Source organism: Phyllostomus hastatus, unplaced genomic scaffold (genome assembly GCF_019186645.2).
Source record: "Phyllostomus hastatus isolate PE091 unplaced genomic scaffold, TTU_PhHast_1.1 phas_scaffold_60, whole genome shotgun sequence".
Taxonomy (NCBI): Eukaryota; Metazoa; Chordata; class Mammalia; order Chiroptera; family Phyllostomidae; genus Phyllostomus; species Phyllostomus hastatus.
Window position 1 is genome coordinate 9536655 of NW_025334038.1, and position 26967 is coordinate 9563621.

Sequence of the window (26967 nt, forward strand, 5' to 3'; positions counted from 1 at the left end):
CCCTGAAACTACCTCTCTCAAAGAGGATTACCACCACCATCCATTACCCCAGTATCACTGGGCATCTGCGCCTAGTGCCCTACCCACTTAGATGATGCTCTGTGGCACTGTTTACACACGCTTCTCACAAATTTCAAAACATTTTTCACATGGATACAGTTTACTTCCTTCTTAATTGGGGAAATAATGTTAAATATTCATAGTAAATTTAAATATAACCTTACCAGGAAGTGACAATGTTTTTCTGTAAAGGCCAGATATTAAATATTTTAAGGCTTTTAGGTCATTTAGGTCTGATTTGCATATTCTGACTTTTTAAAACTCTTCTTAAAAATGTAAAAATCATTCTTAGCTTGTTGACTATACAAAAACAAAGGGAAAGGAGATGGGGGTGGGGGTATTTGGCCAATGGGCTGTGGTTTGCTTGCTCCTGGATTAGGATAATAACATAACAGTGTCTCTAATAACATAACAGTATATGATAGGGCCCACAGCGATACTTGCTACAGGGGACTTCTGGGCCAACAGCAAAGCTGAGAAGTCCCAAAAGCATGTGAAGTTCTTAAAGAGAATGAGACAACCACTACTTCCCCCAACACTTAGATATGATGCAGTATTGAACAGAGAATTGCAAAGTAGTAACCATCTAGGTGGTCTTTACATTTTTTGGTACATATTCTAATTTTAAAAAAGGCAGAAAGAAAAACTTCATAATCAGCAAGATAATAATTTTTAACATTGAATCAGATACATACATAACCATGCATACTAACTCACACACATAAAAGTAACAATGAAAAAAATACGTGAGATTTCTAACAGTGCTTATCTCCTGGTGACACGATTGATTTGGAGGAGGTTAATTTTTGTTTTTTCAGACTGCTAGAGTTTGGGGTGGCATAAAAGAAAAACTGCCTATTCTTGCTTGTCTAGTCTTGGAATCCAATGAAAGTGACATGTCAAGTAAATGCAGAATCAAATAAGACCCTTGTTACTGATGAAGCTGTTAGGGTCATGCAACAGGTCTTTGGGTAGACAGGTGTGCTAATACTCATCAGGTGTTTAGATACACTGCCAGGTCCCTGAGCAACTACAGGTCTCCCCTTCAGGGGCAGGACCCCTACTGCATAGCAGAGCAGCAGAGGGAAGACTATAGAATAAGCCGCCCCCAAATGACAAGCAGAACTAGAGGTCACCCCATTCCTTGCAGAAAAATAGATGAGAGAGGGGGAGAAAAGCCAGGAGTGGTACTCCACTGGTAATAAGTGTCCTAAACATACACTTGGTTGCATTTTATGCAATTAAGAGCCAACCAGGAAGCATGCAAACTCCCAAGAGATTGAATAATCAATACCCGATACCAAAACCTTCTTCTTTCAACTTCTAATTAGGGAATTGTCACTTCTGTTGACTTAAGATCACTTCACATATCTGGCTCAAAGTCTTCATCTACAAGAGGTAGGAGATAAACTAGAAGTTCTATGGAAGTCCTCTTTGGCCACTGTGTCACCTGAGCCCCATGCAAGTAGCTGCCACTCACTCAGCATACAGTTGTGAACAACAGAAACTCTCAGAGTTTGAGATAATCTCATTCTAATGGAAGGAATATTTGAACAAAGTCTACATTTTTCATTGCTTTTGGAAAAAGAGGAAGGGAGAGAAAGAAACATGGATGTGAGAAAGAAACATCCATTGGTTGCCTCCTGTACGTGCCCTGAACAGGGATCATGCACACATGGACTGGGGATCGAAGGATGTGCTCTGACTGGGAATCAAACCCACAACCCTTCAGTTACTGGATGATGCTCCAACCAATTGAGTCATACTGAGATAGTTTTGGCCAAAGTCAAACTCCTATTTTTATTTGATGTCCAGATCTATTCTATTTTCCTTTTGAAGTCAAGTGAACTAACATATAATAACAATTGTAGATCCATTATTTACATTGTTTTGCTTAATTTTTCTCAAAAACAACACACAGAGAGATCACATAGACTTTATAAAGATGTAAGAATATGATAAGCAACTTTCCACATTGGTGCCAGCCTAGGCAATGATCACTAAAGAGGACACTAGATTTGCAGAAGGATTAGGGAGCACAGGAAGAAGGTCATGAATACTGATTCTAGAGGTGAATATCTTGTCCTTCTATGAGTCATCAACAATATAGGAATTTATTTACCAAGTAATAATATTATCATGTTGACATCACTTGAATGTTTTTAAAAATCTATAATGTGACTTTTCAAGAGTAAGGAGTTGAAGAGGTGGAACCAATGAGAATTCTTAGCCACATAATTTGCTAAAATACCTCATCTTGAGATCTATTAATCTGAGTTTAATTAAAAGTCTGAATGAACAAATTGCTATCTTATCTGATACCCAGTTCTATTTAGTTTTCCTTTTGATATCAAGGGAGCTTGCTTGAACTTTCTTACCTATTTACCTTTATTTACTTTAGTAAATGAGTTCAGACCGAATGTGTGACTGCCCCTCCCCGCAGGGCACTCTATAGCTAAATGAAGTTACTGGTGAAATCTAGAAATCCAGGGATAAAGCAAGGCAAAGACCAGAAAGAGCAGTCTAAAAAATTACTGTATCTCTTTTCAATCAGTCCTCAGGATTCAAGGCAGAATCCACTGATATACAGAAATAATCCCTATGGAGTGAGATGGTATATCAGTGTTCTCCATACTCACTCAATTAATAGACTTCACTGTATGCAAAAACTGATAAGTGGGTGAAACATTGTTTCTTAATGATCTAATCTGTATTCTAACAAGATAGAGGCTCTGCTACACAAACATTTTGCTTGGCTATTTCCCCCAAATATTTATGCTTTAGAGTGTGCAACCCATTTATTTTGACAGTGGGGTTTGAGGCACATCTCTGCTGTTACTAGCTCAGGAACATTTTACAATGAAAATACCAAGCACCTGGAACTAATCACACTATTTTTCATATTAATAATTCTTACAGTAGCACAAGATCATTAAAATCTGGAATGGTAATACACAGATGTTTAATGCAGATATTCAAGAGCTTGTAACCAAGTCATTCCTTCATTACTCTTCCAACAAGTATTTATTGAGCAACTACTCTGTTCCAGGCACTATGATGTTTGTGCATATTTCTGGTAAAACAGACATGGTCCTTTCCCTCATGGTGCTGTCATTCTAGTGGGAGAGAGACCACTAAACTTAACAAATAAGTAAACATACGCTGATAAATTGGGAGAAATATTTCAAGGGCTCTATTTCTCTTCACCATAACCTCTTAAACATACCTCCTCTTAATTTGCATCTAACTATCAAAAGACCAGTTCTATTCATTTGTTTGTATGAAAATCCTGTGGATTCTTTATTTTTATTTCCCAATTTAAAGATTAACTGTAGATTATTTTTTTGTTTTGATCTGCTAAGCAAGCATTAGGTCCTTGGACCCTAGATTGCCAAGTAAACAGGCTGAATAAAGGTAATTATAGCTCAGGCATTAGAGTTAGCATAGGACCTGCCCAATGCCTGTTGTTAGATCCTTCTAACAACACCACCTTATTCTGAGGCTTTGTGGAAGTGATATCACTGTTTTTGACTCATGGGGATATTAACTCAGTATAACCTCTGGATAAGGCACACCTCATTCACAGATTTACAGAAGTCTTATGGGCATGTCTATCGACTTCAACATTTAGAACTTGTTCTCCTACTTTCCAGCCTCACTGGTCCCTCAAACACAGAGTAAAAGAGCTGTTTCTGGCCAAGACCTCTCACACATCTTCTTTTCAAATGAAGTTAAGATCTCTCATCCCTACCAAGCCTGTCTGGGCAGGCTGTCCCTTCTCTCTCCTAATTGTTCTCCTCTTCCCTTCCTGCTATTATTTATTGTAATGGTTTTCAACCCTATCAGATGCAATGATTCATTTTATAACAAATGTTATTTAATACTCCCTTTACTATTCTGAAATGAAATTAACAAATAATATAACTTATCCACTATATTATTTCAGGAAAAAAAAGGTAAAGGGAGTAATGTCCAGAAAAACCAGAGGCAATTCTTTTTCAGGGCCTGTTTTTTGCATGTTGAAGGACATCTGGCTATCCTTCATCCTATAAATTAAAACCCAATATCACACCTATGATAATGGGAATGGGGGGGGGGGAAGCGCCAACTGTTTTAAAAATATCATTTAATGGGCAGTACTTTCCTAATTAAGACCATGGCTTTGTGGAATGACTTTTGGAAGAGCCTAAATGTCATGCTATTTTGCCTTCTAGTTTTCCCCTACAGCTTTCAATATTCCACATGCCTTGCTATCAGCCTCCCCAGGTGTGGTAGGGTGAAAAATGACCCCTGAAAGTATACCGAAGTCTCATCCCTAGAACCTTTGAATGTTATCTTATTTGGGGGGGCGGGGAAAGAGGCTTTTAATCTTTGATTAGGCCCTCGATATGAGTAGATAATCCTGGATTATTCAGGTGAGCCCTAAATCCAATGACAAATATCCTTGTAAGAGAAAGGCCAAGGGAGACTTAAGAGAATAAGAGAGGAGAAACAAAAAGAAGAGGAGGAGCCAATATGGCCGTGGAGGCAGAGATGGGAGTGATGTGGCCACAACCCAGAGATTGCTGGCAGCCACCAGAGGCTTTAAAAAAACAAGGAAGAATTCTTCCCTAGAATCTTTGGAGGAAACAAGACCCTGCTGACACCTCAATATCTGGCTTCTAAACTCCACAACTGTGAGAAAATAAATTTTGTTTCAAGGTAATTAATAGAGCCAGTGAATCACTGGTATATATTACAGTTCAGCCTATGTTTCTTATAATGAGTTATCTCATTTGGTTTTACTTCAGTAACATCATTTCTATAAACCAATACCAGCCATTGGCTAATGAGATGGCAAATATAGAATTAGGGGAATTTAGAGGCTTACCTCTAGGAGGAGACTGCAAAGTAGTGTAATCTGAGCAAGAGAGTACTTGAGAGAGGGGCTCAGGTGTCAGAGGGGTATTTGGATTTTTGTAGCAGTTCCTGCCCCTTTCTAGTTACATGACTTTGGTCAATTTATTTAAGAGCTCTTTCAAATGGAAGTAATAATAATCCCATCCTCATCAAGTTCTTGCTGTAGATTACATGCTTAGCAGAGTAACAGACATGATAACTGTTGTATAAATATTAGCTATTACTATTGTAATACTGGCTTTACTGAAGGCTAAAAATAAGTCATCATTTCATTCAATAAAAAAAAACTTCACTATGTTGTGAAGCTATAGTCCTAACAAACTAAACCTCTATAGTCCTGACAAAACTAAACATTTTTATTTTGTATATGGGAGAATTTATCTTCTTTACAATTACTCAGGAGTTTGATTCCATGGGTTATCTTTAAATGCAAACATCATTCCATTTTGGAATAGTCATGCCTGCACATCACTTATGGTTGCCTGAACTTGCCTAAGTTTACAGTTTAGGAAGCTTGACATCCAGCAATGATTTCTGAGTGAAGCTCAAAGTCAATAAAACATTATGCTACTGGCTGTGGAAACAGGGAAACAAACCCTTTTTTCCCTGAGGTTTTTATAAGCAAACATCATGACATCTAATGATGTGTTCAACCTTTTCTCACTAATGCAGAGACTTATTTCTAATGAAAATGCAGTATTAGCTTTCTTCTTTCTAAATGGTTAAGGAGAGAACATATAAATATCTCTGTAGCGGTTCTGGATACAGCTAGTCACAGTAGGCGGAACACATACCAATTACTGTTACGGTTTGTGAAAAAATAGTTTTGGTTTCTGTTCATTTACCATTTGATAGAGGAGAAGGGAGAGATGCCTGTGAAAGGTGCTACCTTATAAACATATTTCTAAAACTGAGACTAGGCAAAGAGTTAATGTTCACAATACAGAACAATCAGTGAGGGTAGGAGAAAACACTGTCCAAAGAAAAAGAAAGGACACAGCCTAAACACTGGAGCAGCCCTGGGGGCTGTGCCATAACAGGGGCTAGACATTCACTTCTTCTAGCGTGTAGGAGGTCTGAATATCTTGGGGTTCCAAGTCTTGGGGATGTGAGGACACTCTAGTTGGATGAAGGACACATAGGGAGACTGGGCAGTGGCTAGGAGACTGGGCAGTGGCTGGGAGACTGGGAGACTGTTTGCCAATTAATGTGGAAGATTTTACTATGATGACAACTATGTGGCTATTGAATATTGGTCCTGGATAAGGTTGTGATAAATTCCACTGGCAGAATGATGGCAGGTGAATCTTTAGGCAGTCATGCAGAAGACAGTACAGAGAGATGTAGGGGGCGCTACTGTGCACTGGTGCAGGCACAGTTATATAGAGTGAGGGAAATGGAGTGTTTGACCCCTCAAATTCTATTTTAACACATCATTTTACTTTCTAATTATATAAATTCAGGAACAAAATTTTTGTGTTAAGGAATGGAAACACTCCTATTAAGGATAAATACCATCCAACTTTCAAATTTGGGGTCTACTTCCCAGAGGTAACTACTGTAATTAATGTAGTAAACTCTTAATGTGTAAATTAGTTTTTTAGGTAATTTTCTATATATATATGCATTTGGTATTGCCTTGGGGGCTATCTATGTGTTTATGTATGGAGTAGGTAGAATGCTAAAATGATCCCCTAAAATTCCTTGACTATTCTCCAGAACTGTTAATATGAGATATCACATCCTGCTTATGTTATATGGTAAAAGAAACTTTGTAAATATAATTGAAGTTGCTAATGAGTTGATTTTACACTGATGAAAAGAGAGATTATTCAAGTGGACTTAATCTAATTACATATGCCCTTTAAAAGCAGAGTTTTCTCTAGGTAGTAACATAAGAGAAGTCAGAGAGATTCAAAGCATGTTTGATGCTTCTTTGCTGGCTTTGCCAATGATAGACACCAAAAAGCGCTGGTGGTTTCTAGAAGCTGAGAGTGTCCCCCACTGGCAGCCAGCAAGAAAATGGGACTTCAGTCTTTTCTTTTTTTTAAAGATTTACTTATTTTTATATTGGTCCTGGATATGGACCAATAAATAAAGATTTATTTATTTTTAGAGAGGGAAGGGAGGGAGAAAGAGAGAGAGAGAAACATCAATGTGCAGTTGCTGGGGGCCGTGGCCTGCAACCCAGGCATGTGCCCTGGCTGGGAATTGAACCTGCGATACTTTGGTTCGCAGCCCACACTCAACCCACTGAGCTACGCCAGCCAGGGCTGGACTTCAGTCTTATAACCCAAAGGAACTGAATTCTGCCAACAACTTGAATGAGCTTGGAAGCAGATTCTTGCCCAGAGCTTCCAGAGAAGAACTCAGCCTGGCTGACACCTTGATTTCAGCCTTGTGTGACCCTAAGCAGAGAATCCAGGTAAGTCCACTCAGACTTCCAAACTATGGAAGTGTGAGATGACAAACAGGAGTTATTTTAAGTCACTAAGTTTGTGCTTAACTGCTTCCACAGCAATAGAAAACTAACACCACACATTATTCTGCATTTTGTTGTTATTCATGAGTATGCCCATTAAAGAGAGAGAAAAAAAGAGTATGCCTTACAAATCTATGCAAATTAATTCATCTGTTCCACCATTTTCCATAGTACATGTAGTAAACAATTTCCAAAGATAGCCACCAACATTTAGTGAAATCACTATACAAATTTGGGCTGGCCTTGGGACAGTCTTTAACAAATAAAATCTGGTAAAAATGATATTATAGAACTTCTGAATTCAGGTCTTGAGAGGCCTTGAAGCTTTTGCTTTTGCCCTTTTGGGATCCAAGTAGTATGTATAAAAAGCTCAAAGTAAACTACTGAATGATGAGAGACCCTGTGGGGAGGTGAGGGGGGACAGCTGAGAGGAGGGGGAGAAGAAAGGAGTAGGAGGAAAAAGGAGGGGAAGAAAGAAGACAGGGAGGGAGGGGCCTGGGGAGATAGAGAAAGAAAGAGCAAATGGAAAAGAGATTCATACCCAGTCAGTCCTTAATGAACCTCCAGGTAATCTTGGGTGATACTACCTATAGCAGAAGAATCATTCAGTCAAGCCCATGTAGCCCAAAGAATTGAGAGAAATACTAAATGGCCATTGTGTAAGCCCCTGAGCTTTGGGGTAGTTTGTTATGCAACAATAGATAACAGTATACTAGGCACATCATGAATAAATAAATTATGAACATTACAGTTTATTCATTCTCCTACTAATGAACATTTTCGTGTTCTCCAATTATCAAATTGAACCTATGAAATTGCCATGTCAATGAGTCCAAATTAGTCAAATATCAGCAATTTCATGAGGTTCGATCATACGAACAAAGCTGCCACACATATCTCTTCACATGCCCCTGTGAACATAGTTGGGTTGAATTCTAGGACGAACACAAGCAGCAGAACTGTTAGGCCACAGGATATGCAGAGTCTAAATTTTAACAGATGCTACAACATTACCCGCCAGAGTGACTACTAATTTATGCTTCTACTATCACTGTATAAAACTATATTAATCTCTTGATTTATATATTTTTAGGAAATACATTATAATAAAAGTGGTTACCCAGGACAAGATGCAGCTAACCTAATATGAACCAACCTAAAACTAAAGAACTGTTGGCAAACCTGATGTAAAATTTCTGATAACCCACAAGGCATTGTGATTTGACTTTTCAATATTCTACTGTAGGGAATTATTTTAAGAACTCACATGACTCCACTCCAGAAGACAAACAATCCAATTAAAAAATGGGCAAAGGACCTGAACAGACACTTCTCCAGCGAGGACATACAGAGGGCCCAGAGACATATGAAAGGATGCCCAGCATCACTAGCCATCAGAGAGATGCAAATTAAAACCACAATGAGATACCACTTCACACCTGTGAGAATGGCCATCATAAACAAAGCAACAAACAAGTGCTGGCAAGGTGGTGGAGAAAAGGGAACCCTAGTGCACTGCTGGTGGGAATGCAGACTGGTGCAGCCTCTGTGGAAAACACTATGGAATTTCCTCAAAAATTAAAAATGGAAATGCCTTTTGACCCAGCAATTCCACTGCTGGGATTATACCCTAAGAACCCTGAAACACCAATCCATAAGAACCTATGCACCCCAATGTTCATAGCAGCACAATTTACAATAGCCAAGTGCTGGAAATAACCTGAGTGCCCATCAGTAAATGAATGGTTCAAAAAACTATGATACATTTAAACAATGGAACACTATGCAGCAGAAAGAAAGAAGGAGCTCCTATCCTTTGTGACAGCATGGATAGAACTGGAGAGCATTATGCTAAGTGAAATAAGCCAAGTAGTGAAAGAAAAATACCACATGATCTCACCTATAAGTGGAAACTAATCAACAGAACAAATGAGCAAGCCAAATATAACCAGAGACATTGAAATTATGAACAAACTGGCAGTAACCAGAGGGGAGGTGGGATGGGATAATGGTGGGGAAAGGGGGAAGGGTTGTCAGGAACATGTATAAAGGATGCATGGACAAAACCAAAGAGGGGTGGGATCAAGGGTGGGAAATGGGGATGGCTGGCATGGAGCGGGGGAGAGGTAGGGGAAAAATGGAGACAACTGTACTTGAACAACAATAGAAAATGTAGAATAAAATGATAGATAGACACAGCTTCCTATTTGTAGAATAGCTAAATTAATATTAAGTCAAGTTTATGTTCCATAAGTAAACCTCACCTTGGTGTTGGGAATGAAACTGGAAAAAGTAAGTACTGGAAGATTGCACCAGACTAGGAGGTCATACAGTTTTATTGATACTAAGTGACAATGCATGAAAACACCATAGATAATAATGTTACTATCCATGTGCCAATATCATCATAATTAGGAGGTTGAGTAAATAATACTTAGAACATGTTTTAAGAGGTGTCTTAAATATCTGTCTAAGGCAGAGGCATAGAGTTTTTAGAACATTAGTACTTCTGTGTAGCAGATTGCACTTGTCTTGCAATGAGTTCTATGCACCTTCTGTACTGATACAAATTTAACTGGGCACCTGGCCAATTTTCTACCTTTCTCACTTGGTTATCAGATCCTTCCATGGGAACAGGATTCAAGAAGAAGACAGAAAACTGGGAGTTCCCTGAACATTTGGTGATCTGTTACTATAGAATGGGAAATGCTTCTTAAGAGAGAGAAGGCCAGAGACACAAATGATATAACAATAATGGACTCCTACTTCACAGTGTGGTCACACATGTCTGGCCCCACAGAAGCAGGGCGGAATCATGAACCCACACTGTCTGAGCTGACTGGCAGTGCTCTGTGATATAAAGATAAACTATATGTTGTGAAACACGTAGCCCCTAGCATAATCAGGAGACTTGCCAGAACTAGAATTTTTGGAGATTCCTGCTTAGTAACGTGCATTTTCTGTATCTGAGTGAAACTGTATTCTATGGACGTAGCTGACTCTCTTGTCTCAGCAGAACCTCCATGAGGGCAAGTCACCTGAAAAGGCAGTGGTGGCCTTTTGGCAGTCTTTCTATTCTCTACAAAAGCAGCATCCACTTAGAAAACAAAACAATTTGCTTTTGTCAAAGCAAATACACAGGGGAAAAATACATCCAAGAAAAGCACTGAAGCAAATTAGAACTACTCCAAAAATTGAATGAGAAGCACCTTGTGAAATACCAGCATAAACACCTCAAGTAAAAAAATTTCCAATGTAATGTGTTTTTAATCAGCCACATCAATCTAAAGTTTTTGCAACATCTGCAAACTTGAATGCTATTGTATAATGTGACCAAAATGCATTAAAATAATTGCATTAGGGTTTTTGGCATCACTTTATAATAAGTGGACAGTAATTGTTACTAAATTACAGCTGAATCTCTGCAGAATTAGATATTACATCCATATTAGGATCAAATGACTCCATCATGATTAATGATACTGCAGTGAATACCAAGAGAATTAAAATGATTAGCCACTTATTCTAAAGTGTTGACATTTTCCCACAATTTTAGAGTTATGTTTCAAGAAAACTTTGCAATTAAATGTATTGCTAATGGCTACTGAGTTAAATCCAGAGACAAATATTCCTTGAAAGGTCAGCTTAATTAATGAATAAATATTAAAATTTGAAAAAACACATAGCTGAACTATTCACCTTTAATAAATGGTAGCAGGTGATATGTTTAATACCCTAGGTTTATTTGAATCATATAACCATATAATTAAGAATACTTGGCTATAATCAAAATCTTCATATTAATTCTTTTAAACTAATTCATGCAATTCAGACTACACATTTACAGTAAGCTAAAAATGTATTACATTTCAGAGAAGTAGATGTTATTCAATTGTCAAGCTTTTTGGTAACTTTTTAAGAAATTATGGCAAATAAAAGCATAAATTGGTATCTAATTGTTTGTGGAAGATGCTTAGGTTACAAAGTCCTTGCATTCATTTCTCAGAAAAAAACTTCATAGCAATTCATCACACCCAGACTTGGCAGCATCTCAGTAATCATCCACCTAAAACGGGCATTACACAAACGTTTACGGAAAGTGATTTTTCCTACTACCTTAGTATTATTGAGTATTAGTTCCTAAGACAAGTACAATATTATACAAGATATTGTGGTTCTTAGAACTAGGTATTCTTGATCCTAAGAGTAATTTTGTAAGTAACTGAAAATTAAAAATTATATTGAAAAGAATATTCATATAAGGAAAAATAGCTTTGAACTGGTATGAAAGTAGCCGTGGGTTCGAATTTTGAATTGGTCTCTAATTTACCCAGTGATCTCTCTGGAATTTGTTTTCTGCACATGAATTCAGTATTTTTTCTGACTTCGTTTCCCAGTTCATAACAATACACTGAGAAACCATTTTGTACTCTTCAGAATAAAGCCAGTTTATTTCCTCCAGTGTTTATCACTGTGGTTAGAAACCCTGCCTCAATTTTCTCAGTAACTCACATGTATAATAGAAAGAAATTTGAGCACACATTATTGGTGTGACTGCCACTAACCACCTACTGGTTTCTGCTAAATTTTCCACAAGTCAATTGCAACCTCTAAGAACACGCTCTATGGCTCAAACAGCTTTATTTTTATGTTTCCAACAATGCCTAGCAAAAGATTAGGTAGACAGTGTATTCTCACAAGATCTTTTTCAACTGATCAGGCTTTCAGAAGTCTGCTGGTCTTCAGACCTCTAATGAATGATCTCACCCTCTCTGTCAGCCCACCTCTGTTTTCTTACATAATTCCCTGGAGCAGGGGTTGGCCTACTAAGGTCTGCAAGCAAAATCTATAGTACGGCCTGCGTTTGTAAGTAAGGTTGTTCAAGAATACAGCTCTTCTTTTACCTATTGCCTGTGGGGACTTTTGTGCTACGAAGGCAGAGAAGCTGTAACATAGCCCACAGAGGCCCCCACACCTGTTTGAGAACATGGATCCTCAGGGATCTGTCTTGAGGAACTCCTCTGCTCCTCATTTAAGTGCAGCTGGAAACATCTAAGATGGGGTGAACAGGTGCATGGGGAATTACTCCTGATGAAACACAGGCATATGCCAATAATCTCTCTCTAATAATCTGCTTGAAATGAGCATTTCAAGTAAAGTAACCACACCTGCTCCTAGTCATAAACTCCCAAAGGGGAGTCATACAAAGAGTGACCCGTGGTCCACTGCTTGATCTACTGGTGGTACAAATCTCCATTATAATGTTAACTACTGATTACTAATCACTTGATAATTATAGATTAACTATTTAATGTTACTGAGCTTTTGTTACTCTGCACCAGACAATTTATATACATTATGTTATTTAGTCCCTTCAAAAACCATATGTAGTTGGTCTACGTTACAAATAGCAAAACTGAAGTTCACAGAGTTAAAGAGACTTATCTAAGGATGTAATGTATAACTAGTACCATACAGAACTGGGGCTGCCCCAGCAGTGGGTCCAGAATCCAGGCTGACTAAGGTCGCTTACATTTCAGATCCCCAAACATTCCTGAACTCAGGGCACTCGATTAAAAAGCAACCATTGTAGCAACAGGATAGGGAATTCCAATGTTTATAGGCAACTTGCAAAAACTTGCAAAAAAACCCTCTTGTTTATTTTAAAGTTCATGTAAATTATATTCTGAAATGTCATTTCTTTTTTGATTAAATTACGTGTAATACTTTCTATTTAAGCAGTTCAAATGGAGTCCCTTCTGTGGCTTAGAAAGTAAGTTTTATCTCAAATACTTCTTTACAACAATTTTCCCAGTAGAAATATATGAAATTAAAGTGATCATTTTATTTATATTTTGTTTATGTAAATATGTATTCTTAACAATGCTTCTGGACATACAGATATTGCAAATAAATGGTGATTTACAAAAATAACATTTTTGTTTTAAGTTTCAGAAAAAAATACTAAAAGCAAAGTCTGAGGCATAAGGATATTTCTGGCTGTCCTTGGAAGACTGTTCCATTGAGGCTTCAAGCCTCACAGGGAGGTGTATGTTGGCTAAGTGGGAAGACTGTAAAGGAAGTGAAGGTGTCCTGGGGACAGTGGATTGCAGAATGTGATGAAAATTATGATGTCCTGAAGCTACATCCATCATGTGGCATTCGAATCAGTCACTAACATCCTCAATGACATATAATCCAGACATCTCACAGCATACCTTCATTCTGAAAATTGGGGAGAAAAGGGAGTTTCTGGGGAAAATATATTTTTAAAAAAGTGATTTTAAGGATTTTGTAAAATCTTAGCAAAGAATGCAATAATTGCAGGAGAAAGCACAAAGTTATAAGGAATAAATCATGCTAAGCTGACTTTTTCTCTCTGTTTTTTGCTTGTTTGTTTCTTATCTTCAGTAGACTCCTTAGCTCTGGGAAATGACATAAAACAAAGGATAAGGGAAAGAAAAAACGATGAAGCTGTTTTGTTTTATTAATTCATTTTTTACAAATATTTGTCTAAGAAACTTCATTCAGTTCTTTCCTTAGGATCTTGATTTCAAAGTCCAAGTTCAAACTGTACTTTGCTTCAATGCATCTCCTGCCATCACTTTATTCATATATTCTACTGTTTCCATGAACATGCCTTTGGCTCTGCTGTTGCTAGTTGGGTTATTCATAACCGATAGGTCAGACAAGCATGTCAACACCCCCCCACACACACATGTGTGCACAAATACACTGGTCTCTCGTGTCTTTTACACTAATGATAATAGTGAAAAGGTACAAATTTGGGACTGAGCTACTGGAGCACTAGATTCAGGTCCCAGCACTGAGAGTTCAATCAGTGATATTGGAAATGTCACCTTTCCTCTTTGAACCTCAATTTCCCCATTTGAGAAATGATGGGTTTGGATCTGAGATTCCTTTCAGCTGTAATATTTTATCACCCATGAGTCATATCTGCTATTTCACCCTATTTCTATAGTGCTAAAAGCCCATTTCCTTTCATTTCTCCTTGTGAGGATGACTGTTAGCTTTCTCCTTAGGAATTTCATTACATATTTTTACATATTTGTTGGTCATTATGTTTTCTTTCTATCACATTTCCACATGAATGAACAATATGAGTTATTATAATCTTCAAAAGTTCTATATTCATTTGTCACTATTTTTAATATCTACTTTTTGAATATTATTTACTAAAACATGTGCAGGATAGTGGTTAAGAGTAAAGGCTCCAAATTTATTTTAGACTGCCTGGGTTTCAAACTGAGGCAGGAGACAGCATAGGAAGAACTCTGAACTGCAATACTGTCACTGGCCAGCATTTAGCACCCTGGTTGCCAGGAAACACCTTTTACCAATTAGGTAGAATGACTAGTAAACTGAGGCAGGGAGGAGAAAGGAGACATGTCTCATATGCTAACTCAGCAGTCCTGAGCCTGGTCTGATAATATTGCCAAGTGTTCCAACATCACAGGAAACACTATATTAGCAAGAAAGAAGGAAAGTCCTTGAAATTCTATGCAACATTTCCACTATCTGGGAAAGAAAGCCTTGAAACTGCTTTCATCCCAAGGCCTGAATGTGGAGGAGGGTCCCTGGTGCCCAAAGAAAGACCCCATAAAACAACTTTGGTTAATGACCTACCTCTCTGGTCACTATCTGTTTTACAAGGGAGTCCCTGATGCTTGCAGAAAGAACCCATAAATAACTTTGGAAAGTGCCCCAATTTTAATTAACTGCCTCCTGTCATGTATTTGTTTTACAACAAGATGACCAAATGGGGTCTGGAGCAAGATAAGGATTTGAGCTGACAGACCCCCACACATACCTAAGTTTGGGTAGTCACATTCCCCCAGGAAAGCTGGCACCAATTCACCCGTTAATATGTGACTTTTCCCCCCCATCCCACCAACTATATAAGTCCTGAGAACAAAGGTCTCTGTCTCTCTCTCTCTGTCTCTCTCTCTCTGTCTCTCTCTCTTGCTCTCAGGCCACAGGGCCTCTGGCCACCCAGCCTTAGGCTGCCCAGGAGCTTGCCACCCTGTTCTCCAGCCGCTCTTGCTTTTCTCACCCTGCTTTGCCCTGAAACTTTGTCTTTCACCCCCTACTCTACCCAGTCCTGTTCTCTTCCATGGTAACTGGCCACTAATAAACTGATTACATACTACTAGATTTGCTGATCTGTAATTCTTTACATGCATCAGCAAGAAGAACCAGGTCTCTCCCATCAACAAAACCACTTGCTCAAGGTGAAATGTTGGACATACCACTTAATGTGGTTAAGCTGAAGTATTCGTATTTTAAAATGAGAGCTATAATAGTGCCGAGCTCTTCAGTTAATGTGAGACTTAAAAGAGAGTCAGCACCTTCAGCATACACTAGATGCCAGGCCCATAATGGACACTATTTACATTATTATTCGGGGTGTTGTTATAGTTGTTTCTGACACTTCCTCATCTCTACAATGTCTCACAAACTAGTGTTGCCAATAGCATTATCCAAATGTACACTAAACAAGGCTAAAGAGAAGCATTCCATCCATTGAGGGAGTCCCGATACTTCCTTTTTGATAGTAAACAAATGACTGATGTGACTTCTATTTTTGATCACACCTTTTGCCCTTGTTTCTACTCTCTGTGACTGTGACCTTAATAAGAAAAATCTTTCAGTATTTCCAGTAAAGCACTGATCCTCCCAGGTGGATAAAGGACTTCTGCCTTCTTGACCTGAAACAAATTAACAAAGAAAACTATAAATCTAAAAAAAGTCAAAAGTGTGATACCATCTCACTAACACAGAGGAATCATCTAACTCCTGTGCCACCTCTAGTTGGTCACTGAACACAACACCAAAGAGATATGGCTGCAAATCCACCAACATTTCTACCCGCTGAAATTTAAGTTCTGCCAAATGCTTAATTGCACATCCTTGACTATGTCTCCCACCACTGATCAGGAAACTGGAGATGTTACTGGTGATGCCAGCAGTCTATTGCTTTGATAAAAGCTCATAGCTTCTAAATTCGAAGTCTATCATTTCCGTCTAAGCAACCCAATTTATTAAGCCAGACTGAGGAATAGGTTTTAGAATCTTGAGTGTGCGAAACTGCACGTGAAACTGACTGACATCAATGTTGGGTTTGCAGAAGGTGGAATAAGACTGGTTATGCTTTCCATTTGGATTTCATTTCTGCTTTTTATCTTACTGATTCCCTTCATAACATGAGCCCATGATTCTTTTTTTTTTTTAATTTATTTTATTTTTAGAGAGAGGGGAAGGAAGGGAGAAAGAGAGGGAGAGTAACATTAAATGGCTGCCTCTCACATGCCCCCAACTGGGGACCTGGCCTGCAACTCTGGCATGTGCCCTGACTGGGAATGGAACTGGCAATCTTTCAGGTTGCAAGCTGACACTCTTTCCACTGAGCTACACTAGCCAGGGCCCATCAGTCTTTATATCTCTGTTGTAATCTACCCCTTCCTGTGGCCTTTTATACATTTATCTTCATATGTAATGACCAACTTACCCTTTTTCATCCACACACATCCTTCCTGCATACTCAAAGATCATTTCACTCACTCTGATGCTCCTTCAGCTGTTTCCTTTGGGCTCTTAAGTGAATTTCATCAAACCTCAATGATTTCAACACATTCCATTATTGAAGGGTGCCTTAACCTGCTTGCTCCAGATGGGAACTCACCAACATGCTCATTAACTGTTACCGTATTAGCATCCTGTGACTATTAACCTCCGTCATGAAGGCTAAAGAGAAAGCTGTTAATGATTTCATAGCCTTCCTGCCATATGCTTCTCTCTCTCTCTCTCTTCCTCTCTCCCTCCCCCCTTCTCCCTCTCTTATAGGAGACCACTCTGCTGGTATGGGCCCAGCTCCCACTCAGAGATGCACAGGACCCACGCCCACGGATACGTTCTCCCTTGGGGAATCAAGCCTGCACTGTACCTAGACTGCTATGAGACTTGCTTTTCCTAAAACTCCCTCACCCTGAATTGAGGACATTTACTGCAAAGTAACTTCCTAAAATCCATGCTAAACTTTCCAAGGATGAGTGTAACCAGTTCAACCACTTTGCCTTTTCATTTGCAAATATCCTTTTTCTGTGATGTGATTAGCAGTATCCTCTCCTTTGTTTTCTGTAAAAGGTAACCACCTAAATCGAACCTGTGCAAAGTAAATGAGGACCTTCAAGGAATGCCCAGAAAAACAATCAAAGCCCATCAAGGCAAGGGCAGAGGCTTTTGCTCCTCTTGAGAGAGAAGCTTCCTGCCCTTTTTCTCCACAGGATTTGGTAGTCCCTGTGAATTTCTTTTGTTTCAGCTATAGTGCTGTGGACCCCAAGAGCCAGGGTCTGCAACACTCTCTCCCTCCCTCTAATGCAGGGGTGTCAAACTCATTTTCACCAGGGCCCACTTCAGCCTTGTAGTTGCCTTCAAAGGGCCGAATGTAATTTTAGGACTGTATAAATGTAGCTACTCCTTAACAGTTAAGTGAGAGCTCGGCGCTGCCACTGGGTACAAATAAGGTGCTGGGCTGGATAAAACAAGGTGGAGGGCTGGATTCAGCCCACAGGCCTTGTGTTTGCCACCTGTGCTCTAATGGAGAGCAGGCCTCCTCCTCTGGGAGAATTCTCTTCTGTCTTGTGGACACATGAAGCTCCTCTGTCTCACCTTGTATTTTCTGCTCTAAATCTTTAGTCCTCCATCTTTTTATAGATATCTTTAGACTCTTCCTACCAATCACACTGAAAATATTTATTTCCTCATTAAAATTGTGCATAAACATACATATCCTCATAGAACCTACTCTCTATATTTAACCTTAAACTACTACACAAAGATGCTTAGAACCATTTCCCACCAGATTTGCTAAGGGACGTAACTTTTTTATTTACTTGCTGCTTTATAGGCACAATACACACATGGACATGATTACTGTCTTCCCTCTGGTTTTAATTTGTGAATTCCAATTGTTCCCATCTGAAAGAGGATAAAATAAAAATGTCATTTAAATCTATCCACCTGACGTTATCACTCTGGGAGCATTTCCTCAATCTGATAGGGGTTTAAGACTTGGGAAAATTTAACTTAAGGTAAATAGTCATAAATCTAGCAAGTAATGTGTATGTTAAGTTTTTGTTTCAGCAAGTACAGATAAGGCCCATCCTGGCACCTGAGTTTTAAGCAGTTGACCTCCTGGGGCACTGACTGGGGATTACCTTGTCTGGAGAGGTCTGTACCAGGAAGAAGCAAGTGACTACCCTTCCCCCTTGGAGGCAACTGTTGAATTTCAAAGGCTTTTGCTGACATCTTGTTTGCCCTCCCCCAACCCCCTTAATAAAAGATCTGGCTGGGAAAGAAAGAGCAAGATGGTTTGTTAGGGTATGAACCCGCCATCTTCTCAGATCGCTGGCCATCTGAATAAAACGCCTATAAAAGATTCAATCACTGTCATTGCTTATTGGAGTCAGCCCGAACGCTGGTGTCTTTTCCGGTTACAAATCTACTACTTTCAACTCTGTCTCACTATTCTCCTGCCTCTCAAAACTGTGCTGTCTGCTTTATCCATTGTACTTGCATTAGCAGGCTCTTCATTCAAAAGTGCCAGACGCAAAGTCAGTCCAGTCAGAATTCCAACACACTGACCTGTAGTATCCCAGACTCCAAGAGGACATGCTGGTTTCTGTGGTTAAATCCAGTAAATCCCAAATGGGAGCCACCACATGCCCCAACAGGCACAGCAGCAAATGGGCAGAGTCTGAAGGGAAGATCTATATAAATATCTTCTTTTAAAAAATATTTCTGTTCTTGCTATATTTAAATTCCCTGCTTATGTTCTTGGCTTAAAAGTGTATGTGTTTGCTTTTTTTCTCCCCAGATGTTGTATTATATTAAGCTTTCACAGACATGGAAATAAAATAAATCCTGTTCACTCAATGTAAAATAGGACCATATGTGCTCTTCTCACCTCCCCACCTTCCTGAAACTTTATTCCTTTCTCCCTTGGCAGCTGTCTTCCCTATTAAGAAAGTGGGGGCGGGGGTGGGGGAAGCACAGGAAGCCGACTGTATTAGAAAAGGAAAGCACAGTGAGAATTATATCTGAGGATAACTTCTTTTAGAAACTATCAAGAAAAAAGGAGCCACTGAAATGCATCTTTTGGAGACATTGGGACCAGCGATGCCTGCTCAGTGGGCAGTTATTTGAGGCGCACCTATTAAGCATCTGCTCAGGTGCTAGTGCTACTACCCACTCTCCAGAGAGGACATAAGTGCTTTCTTCTCATTCATGCAGATGCCGAATAAAGGTCACTGTTTCAGAAAACATGTGAAGAGTGATATTTGAGTTCAGTCATTTCTAAATAATGACTTTCTTCTTTTTCTTGGATGCTGTAGAAAAGTGGTGAGACAAAATTTGTGTGACTGTAAAAAGAGCCATTTTTAAAAATATGGTCAGACCAGACTATTGAAAGAGGGAACAGAATCATGAAAACAGCTGCTTTGGAAGTTTGAAAAATTTTATTGACTCATAAAATGTTATAGAGGGGAAGAATCCAAGAATTTATGTTAGAAATGAGGAAACTGAGGCCCCAGGAAATTAAGAAAATTGCTCAAGGTCATTCAGCATCTTATTCATGGGGCTGAAAGCAAAGTAGAAACCAGTCTTGTGGGTTTTCCAGTCTATGACATTGCCTCATGTCTTTCTTTTCAAATGTCAATGTTTTTATTAATGTGGCTTTATATGGGAGCAATTTTTAACCTATTCCACTTCTGCCTGAATCCAAAATAGCATAATGTGAAAAGGTCATTTTTAAATTACCAGAGCTTCTAAAACATGGGGTCAGAGGGATCATCTAAAGGCTCTTGCTACCTCCAGGTAAACACACAGCAAACCCTCCACACCCCACTCTGCAAAGTTTCACAGGTCAGAAGGGACCACAGCCAGTTCCCACAACTTCCTTGTCATCACTTAACTTGACAGCCTAAGAGGGATCCAACCAGTCTTAGGGGTCATGACTGTGGCAATAAGTCCAACCAGGGATTCTGCACCCACATGTTTACTTGGCACTGTGGCTGTATTACAGCAAAGTTGTAGGACATAGTATAAATTACATTTTGAGCATTTGAATTCCAGGTCAAAAGCAGCAGAAGGGTTTACAATTTAAAGGAGATTTTGTGACAAAACTGCACAAAATGTAAGTAACATGCATTAATCTAATGTTAGCTAATCTACATATGCATTTCCCGGATTTTTGTATTTAGAACTTTGTAAAATAGTGGCCTGTCTGCATGGAGCAGAGAAAATTCCCTTGACAACCTCGCGCCCCCATCAGTCATGGAAGTGCATCCTTGATGAGCACCGCCAGGCAGACATTGACCGAGCATCTGCTGTGTTCCCTGCATATAGGTATAAACAAATAGAGCAAATAGAGCTGTTGCCCTTGGTAAGTTCTAGTAAGGGAAATAGGCCTTTAAAAAAAAGAAATTAGGGCCTCATCTAAATGATTTTGTTGGAAATCATTTCACCATCTTATTTCTGCCCATCTAGAAGGCATGTTCTTCTAAGGTAGGAAATAACCTTTAAACATTATCTAGTCCATCTCCTGGGCCATAGGCAAAATAAGATTTAACCACTCTGCCATTTAAAGAAAAAATGAGCCTTTTTCCAATAGTCTCTCTTCTATTTAACCATCTTTGCTATTAGGACAAAATTATATTACTTCTGGCCTAAATCCCTCATGCTGTAATTCATGTTCCCTTCCCTTCTTGTACTGACTCTTTAAAGAAGATGATAAGTATTTAATAATCCCACTAGTTTAACTTGAAGACCACCCTAGTTTCCTGTTTTCTGGGACCCACACATTTGATTTATAATTAACTAAGTGGTATACATAATTTCCCTCTGCATCTGTTCTAACCAGAGAAGCCTGAATAGTGTGCTCAGCAGACACTCAGGGATATCTTTTAAGACAATGAGCATTCTGATTAGGCTCCAAGCAGCACTGAGTAAGAGATAGGAATGCTAGGAGACGGCATCTGTATTTATATGCCAGCACTCCAGTTTAGCACCTGTCTTTTCAACAGCAGTCTTCCAGGGAGCCCCTTGAGAAACTGACAGCCATGCTCCTACATCTCCTTAGCTCTTCTTCCTGACCTCAGATCAAACAAGGTCACTAGCACACTGGAAGTCTTCAATCATCATGAATGAATGAATGAATGAGTGAATGAATGAATGAATGAATGAATGAATGAATGAAAACTGGAGGCTTCCACTCTCACTACAATCACCTCCATCAATACTTCCTCATAAAAATATATTTAATATTTGAGGAAAATTAATTTCATGGCCTATAATTTTTATCAAGTCTCTCTATTCTCTTTTGTCTCCTTCCACATTTTGTTAAAGTCCAACCATTCACTTTTGAACTCATTTTTAAAAGAAGCAATTCCACCAAATCCTTCTTGAGATTGGATGAAAAGTACCTGATCATGTATCACAAGGTCTCAAATTACACAAACATTAATGTAAACAATGTAAGCTCCCTGAGCATCACAGGATAAAGTGCTTTATAGAATTCAGAACTACTTTCCTGGCTGTAATGTTTCTAAGAGCTATACAGTCAGACCTTTAAACTCAGATGATGTGATGTGTGTTGCAAAATTTATAAAAATGAATTTTTATAAAAATTTGGAAATATTAATGGTACTGAACAACAAGGGGGGGCCAAGGGCAATGTACTGTTACCAAAAGGAAGCCCCCAGGTTCGTTATGTCTGCCACCTTATAGGAAAGACGTCTCTCAATACCAGAGATTCGTGAAAAGGAAAGGGAATGTTCATTTAATGCTACACAGACTTAAAGTAGTGACCTAATAATGTCTTCATCAAAATCCCAAAGTCCCTTAAAACACCCACAAACACACACAGTCCTTCCTTCCACCCGCCCTTTGCCCAGGCTGGGGTATCGTATCTCAGGAAAAGAAATAGAAGTCCGAGGCTCAGGCAGCCCCCAGTTCTTCCCACTAATCCATCTTGGCTGGTAGGCCTCCCTCGGTTCCTGGCACCATCAGCTGTGTCACCGGGAACTCTGCTAAAGCCGGGTGGTGGTTCCCCCTTCTAAAGCTGCGGGGGTCCCCACTCTGGCAAAGCCGCGTGGCTCTCTTTTCTATTGCCACAGCCGTGTGGTCCTCTCTGCACAATGGCTGCGGGATTCTCCACTCAGCCAAAACCTCGTGGTTCTCTCCTCACTACTCCAGTCATGTGGTTCTCTCTCCCAAGGCCTCGAGAGTCCCCACTCTGCCAAAGCCATGTGGTCCTCTCTCACAGGGCTGCGGGAGTCTCCACTCAGCCAAAACTGCATGGTTCTCCCCCCAGTGACTACAAGGAGTGGGGGTTGCCACTCTGCCAAAGCCAAGTGGCAATTCTCTGCTAAAGCCACATGGTGATTCTCTCTCGCAGGGTTGCAGGAGTCCCCACTCTGCTAAAGACCGAGTGGTTCTCTCACATGTCCACAGCTGCATGGCTTTTCTTTCTATTGCCACAGCTGAGTGATTCTCTCCTCAATGGCTGCCGAGTCTCGGTTTAAATTCCCGCGCCAATCTTCCTCTGCAGCCCCATTTCCGACTCCTACAATTGGCTACACTTGTCAGCACTCTCATATCCTTCCAGCTTTACTGGGCTGCCATCGTGAGTCTGGGCAGGTGTGGCCCCATGTCATGGAGCCGATCTTCTCCAAGCTCCCATGTAGGCGCTGTAACTCGGGGACCTGTCCCCCAGTTACATCTTGGTGGGGAAGTTACTTCCATCCCCCTGGCTCAAGCATGGCCACAGCTATTTAACATATCTATGCAACCAGTTAAAGGTTATAGATATGTTAAATGACCACACCAGAGGTTAGCTGGAAGGCTATTGCTATTCAAAACAGCTTTCAATGGCCCTGCTCCATTTGTCCCTTCCCCCAACTCACACCTGTGGGGGGGTGAAGACATCTTAATATTTCCTGGATACCCTGAGTTCTGGACCCCATTCCAAATCCCTATTTGGGGTCCCTTCTCTTGGCTGCACCCTGTTACATTAACATGTGCTAAAAAACCCCAAAATACTGTAAATTATCTTCAGTAATAAATCAAGGAATCAGCAACCCTTGACCACTAAGTCAGTTATGCTTTCTGTAGAGAATTATGAGAATCATATCTCCTGTATGCTTGCACATGTAAACATAACAATTAAATAGTTACTGCCCAAGGATATAGAAAGCAGAACACTAGAAGATATTGAATCTAAAGGTGGCTCTATTTTTGAAAATGTTATTTATAATTTTTGTAGGGGCTTAAAAAACCTAGGTTTCATTTAAGCATACCTATGTGACAAAAAATAGCTACTATAATTTTGAGTTAGATACACTTGCAGGCCTTTTTCAAGTAAAGTATTCTTTTGAATTGAAGTACTTAGGAGGATTAAAAGTATTGAACAGGATTTGGGTTTAAAAGGTATTCTCAATGGAATTAAGTTTTCCTGAGGGGGGTAAACACAATAAAATTCAAGGATTCAAGGATTCAAACATTTTCATGCAAGTATGTTAGGGAAAGTCCTAAAAATGAAGTGCAGAAAAAAATAACAACATAAATTCAATTATTGTATTGCATAGCCACAATGATATGTAGAAACATGGTCATTCAAGTAGATATAATATTCTGATTTTGCTCCTAGCTGACACAAATTACTCATTTCCTTGGATGCAATATAAGAAGGCTTCAGAACAGAAGTAATGCATTCAAAGAGCCAAAAAAAACACATTCTTCGTCATCTGCCAGCCTTGCAGTGACTGGCATTTACTATCATCCTTCAATCCTCCACAGCACTGCAGGAGAAGTTCTTGAGCCAGCCTCTTACATGCTTAAATGATTTCATTCATAGACTTAACTTCCTCTCGTAGGCCTCTATAACAGTTCTCAATGTTGGCATTGTGACTCAGAGCCAATAGTAAAGCATCTCTAGTTATCTGTTACTAATAAGGGTAGTGAACTTTGCAAATGGTTTACTTTAAAGAGCTAATTCAGTTTAATTTATTTTATTTTATTATATTTGGTACATGTATACAGTGGAATACTACCCAGGCATAAGAATGGATGAAATACTGTCATTTGTAACAACATGGATTGATGCTGAGAATATCATTGTAAGTGAAATAAGCCACAGAGGTTTATTTTTAAAATAAGTGTGAGTAATTAGCAGGGCCTGGGCACTAACCAACCAGAAAGGACACTGGCTGGAGGGGTTTCCGCTGTCCCTGGTGCTGGATGCTGGGGCAGTGCAGAGTACCAGAGAAGTGTCAACGCGGATGGCACTGAGAGGAGGAAGGCTTAGGAAACATAAGTTTATATCAACTAGGAGGGAAGTAGTTTGGCATTTTAACAATCTAGAAAGTCTATAGAGTGGAGAAAAAGTCAGTACCTTTTTTGGTAATCCTATTAGCCTCACTCATATGTTTCCTGCTATGTTTTCCTGAACAGTAAAGAGGGTGAAGTGACATGCTGGAATTTACCATAACCCATAGCTTCTGTCGTCTGTGAGCCCAAGAAATTATGCCACATATAAAATATGAAGGCAGGTGTCAACTTCGCTCTCCTGTACTCACACACTATCAGTCTGCCAGGGCCACCAGAACATAATATAAACAACAGATTTTTATTTCATCATAGTTCTGGTGGTTAGAAGCCCAAGGACAAAGATAATCAGGGTCAGTTTCTGGTGAGGACTCTCTTGCTGGTTTATAGATGACCATCTTCTTTTTTCTTAAATTGTATTTTTATTTATTATGTTATTACATTTGTCTCCATTTTTCCCCCTTTGCCCCACTCGACCCACCCCCCCAAACTCCCTCAGACAATCCCCATACCATTGTCCATGTCCATGGGTCATGCATACCCAAGTGTTCTTTGGCCACTCTATTTCCTATGCTATGTTTTACATCCCATGACTATTCTGTAACTACCAATTTGTACTTCTTAATCTCTTCACCTTTTTCACCAATCCTCCCAACTCTCCTCTCATCTGACAATCATCAAAACGTTCTCTGTATCTATGATTCTGTTTCTGTTCTACTTGTTTATTTTGTTTTATAGATTCAATTGTTGATAGATATGTATTTATTGCCATTTTATTATTCATACTTTTGATCATATTTTTAAAGAGGGTCCTTTAACATTTCATATAATTCTGGTTTGGTAATGATGTAATATTTTTTCTTTTTCTTTTCTGAGAAGCTCTTTATCTGCCCTTCAATTCTAAATGATACCTTTGTTGGGTAGAGAATTATTGGTTGTAGATCCTTGGTTTTCATCGCTTTGAATATTTCTTGCCAATACCTTCTAGCTTGTGAGTTTCTTTTGAGAAATCAGCTGACAGTCTTATAGAAACTCTCTTATAGGTAACTAGCTGCTTTTCTCTTGCTGCTTTTAAAATGCTCTCTTTGTCTTCAACTTTCAGCATTTTAATTATGGTGTGTTTTGGGGTGGGCTGCTTTGGGCTCATCTTGTTTGGGATTCTCTGTGCTTACTGGACTTGTGTGTCTATTTACCAATTTAGGGAAGTAATCTCTCATTTTTTTCAAATAGGCTTCCAAATATTTTCTTTCTCTCTTCTCTTTCCAGTACCCACCCTGATGCAAATATTGGTACTCTTGAAGTTGTCCCAGAGGTTTCTTACATTATCCTTATTTGTTTGAATTCTTTTTTCTTCTTGCTGTCCTGATCGGGTATTTTTTTTTTCTTTCTTATATTCCAAATCACCAAGTTGATTCTTGGCTTCATCCACTCTACTGCTAATTTCCTGTAAATTGTTCTTTATTTTAATTAGTGTATCCTTCATTTCTGACTGATTCTTTTTTATGGTTTACATACCTTTTTTATGCTGTTGAAGTTCTCACTAAGTTCACTGGGCATCCTTATAACCAGTGTTTTGAACTCTGCATTGGATAGACTGCTTATCTCCGCTTTGTTTAGTCCTTTTTCTGGAGTTTTGTTCTGTTCTTTCATTTGGACCATGTTTCTTTGTCTTCTATTTTGGCAGCCTCCTTGTGTTTGTTTATATGTAATAGGTAGAGCTGCTACATCTCCCAAGCTTGGTACAGTGGCCAAATGTAGTAGGTGTCCTGTAGGGTCCAGTGTCACAGTTTCCCCTATTACACATCTTGAGTTCTTGAGGTGTGCCTAGTCTGTAGGCTGTGTACACCCTCCTGTTGTAGTTGAGCCTGAATTGCTATTGGCACATCCAAGGTCAGCCACTGCCTATGTTCTGTCTGGGTTCACACAGTGTAAACTACAAAGCAATCACAGATGGCTGCTCCTTGTGCTTGGCTTAGAGGTTCCCAGGCATGGACAAGTTGTGAACCAAGGCCAGCTACTGCTAGTGCCATGCCTGGAGCAAGATAGCAACAGGTATGGGCTGGCCAGACTTGCTGAAGCCACATACTGCTTGTTTGAGAGAATTTAGGAAAATCTGAAGCATG

General features: G+C 39.4%; 1 protein-coding gene across 3 annotated transcripts in view; it reads right to left on the reverse strand.

Annotated features, from left to right (window-relative positions):
* Positions 1-26967, reverse strand: part of NCKAP5 (NCK associated protein 5) — an 881281-nt gene that overhangs the window by 416499 nt on the left and 437815 nt on the right. The window lies entirely within an intron of this gene.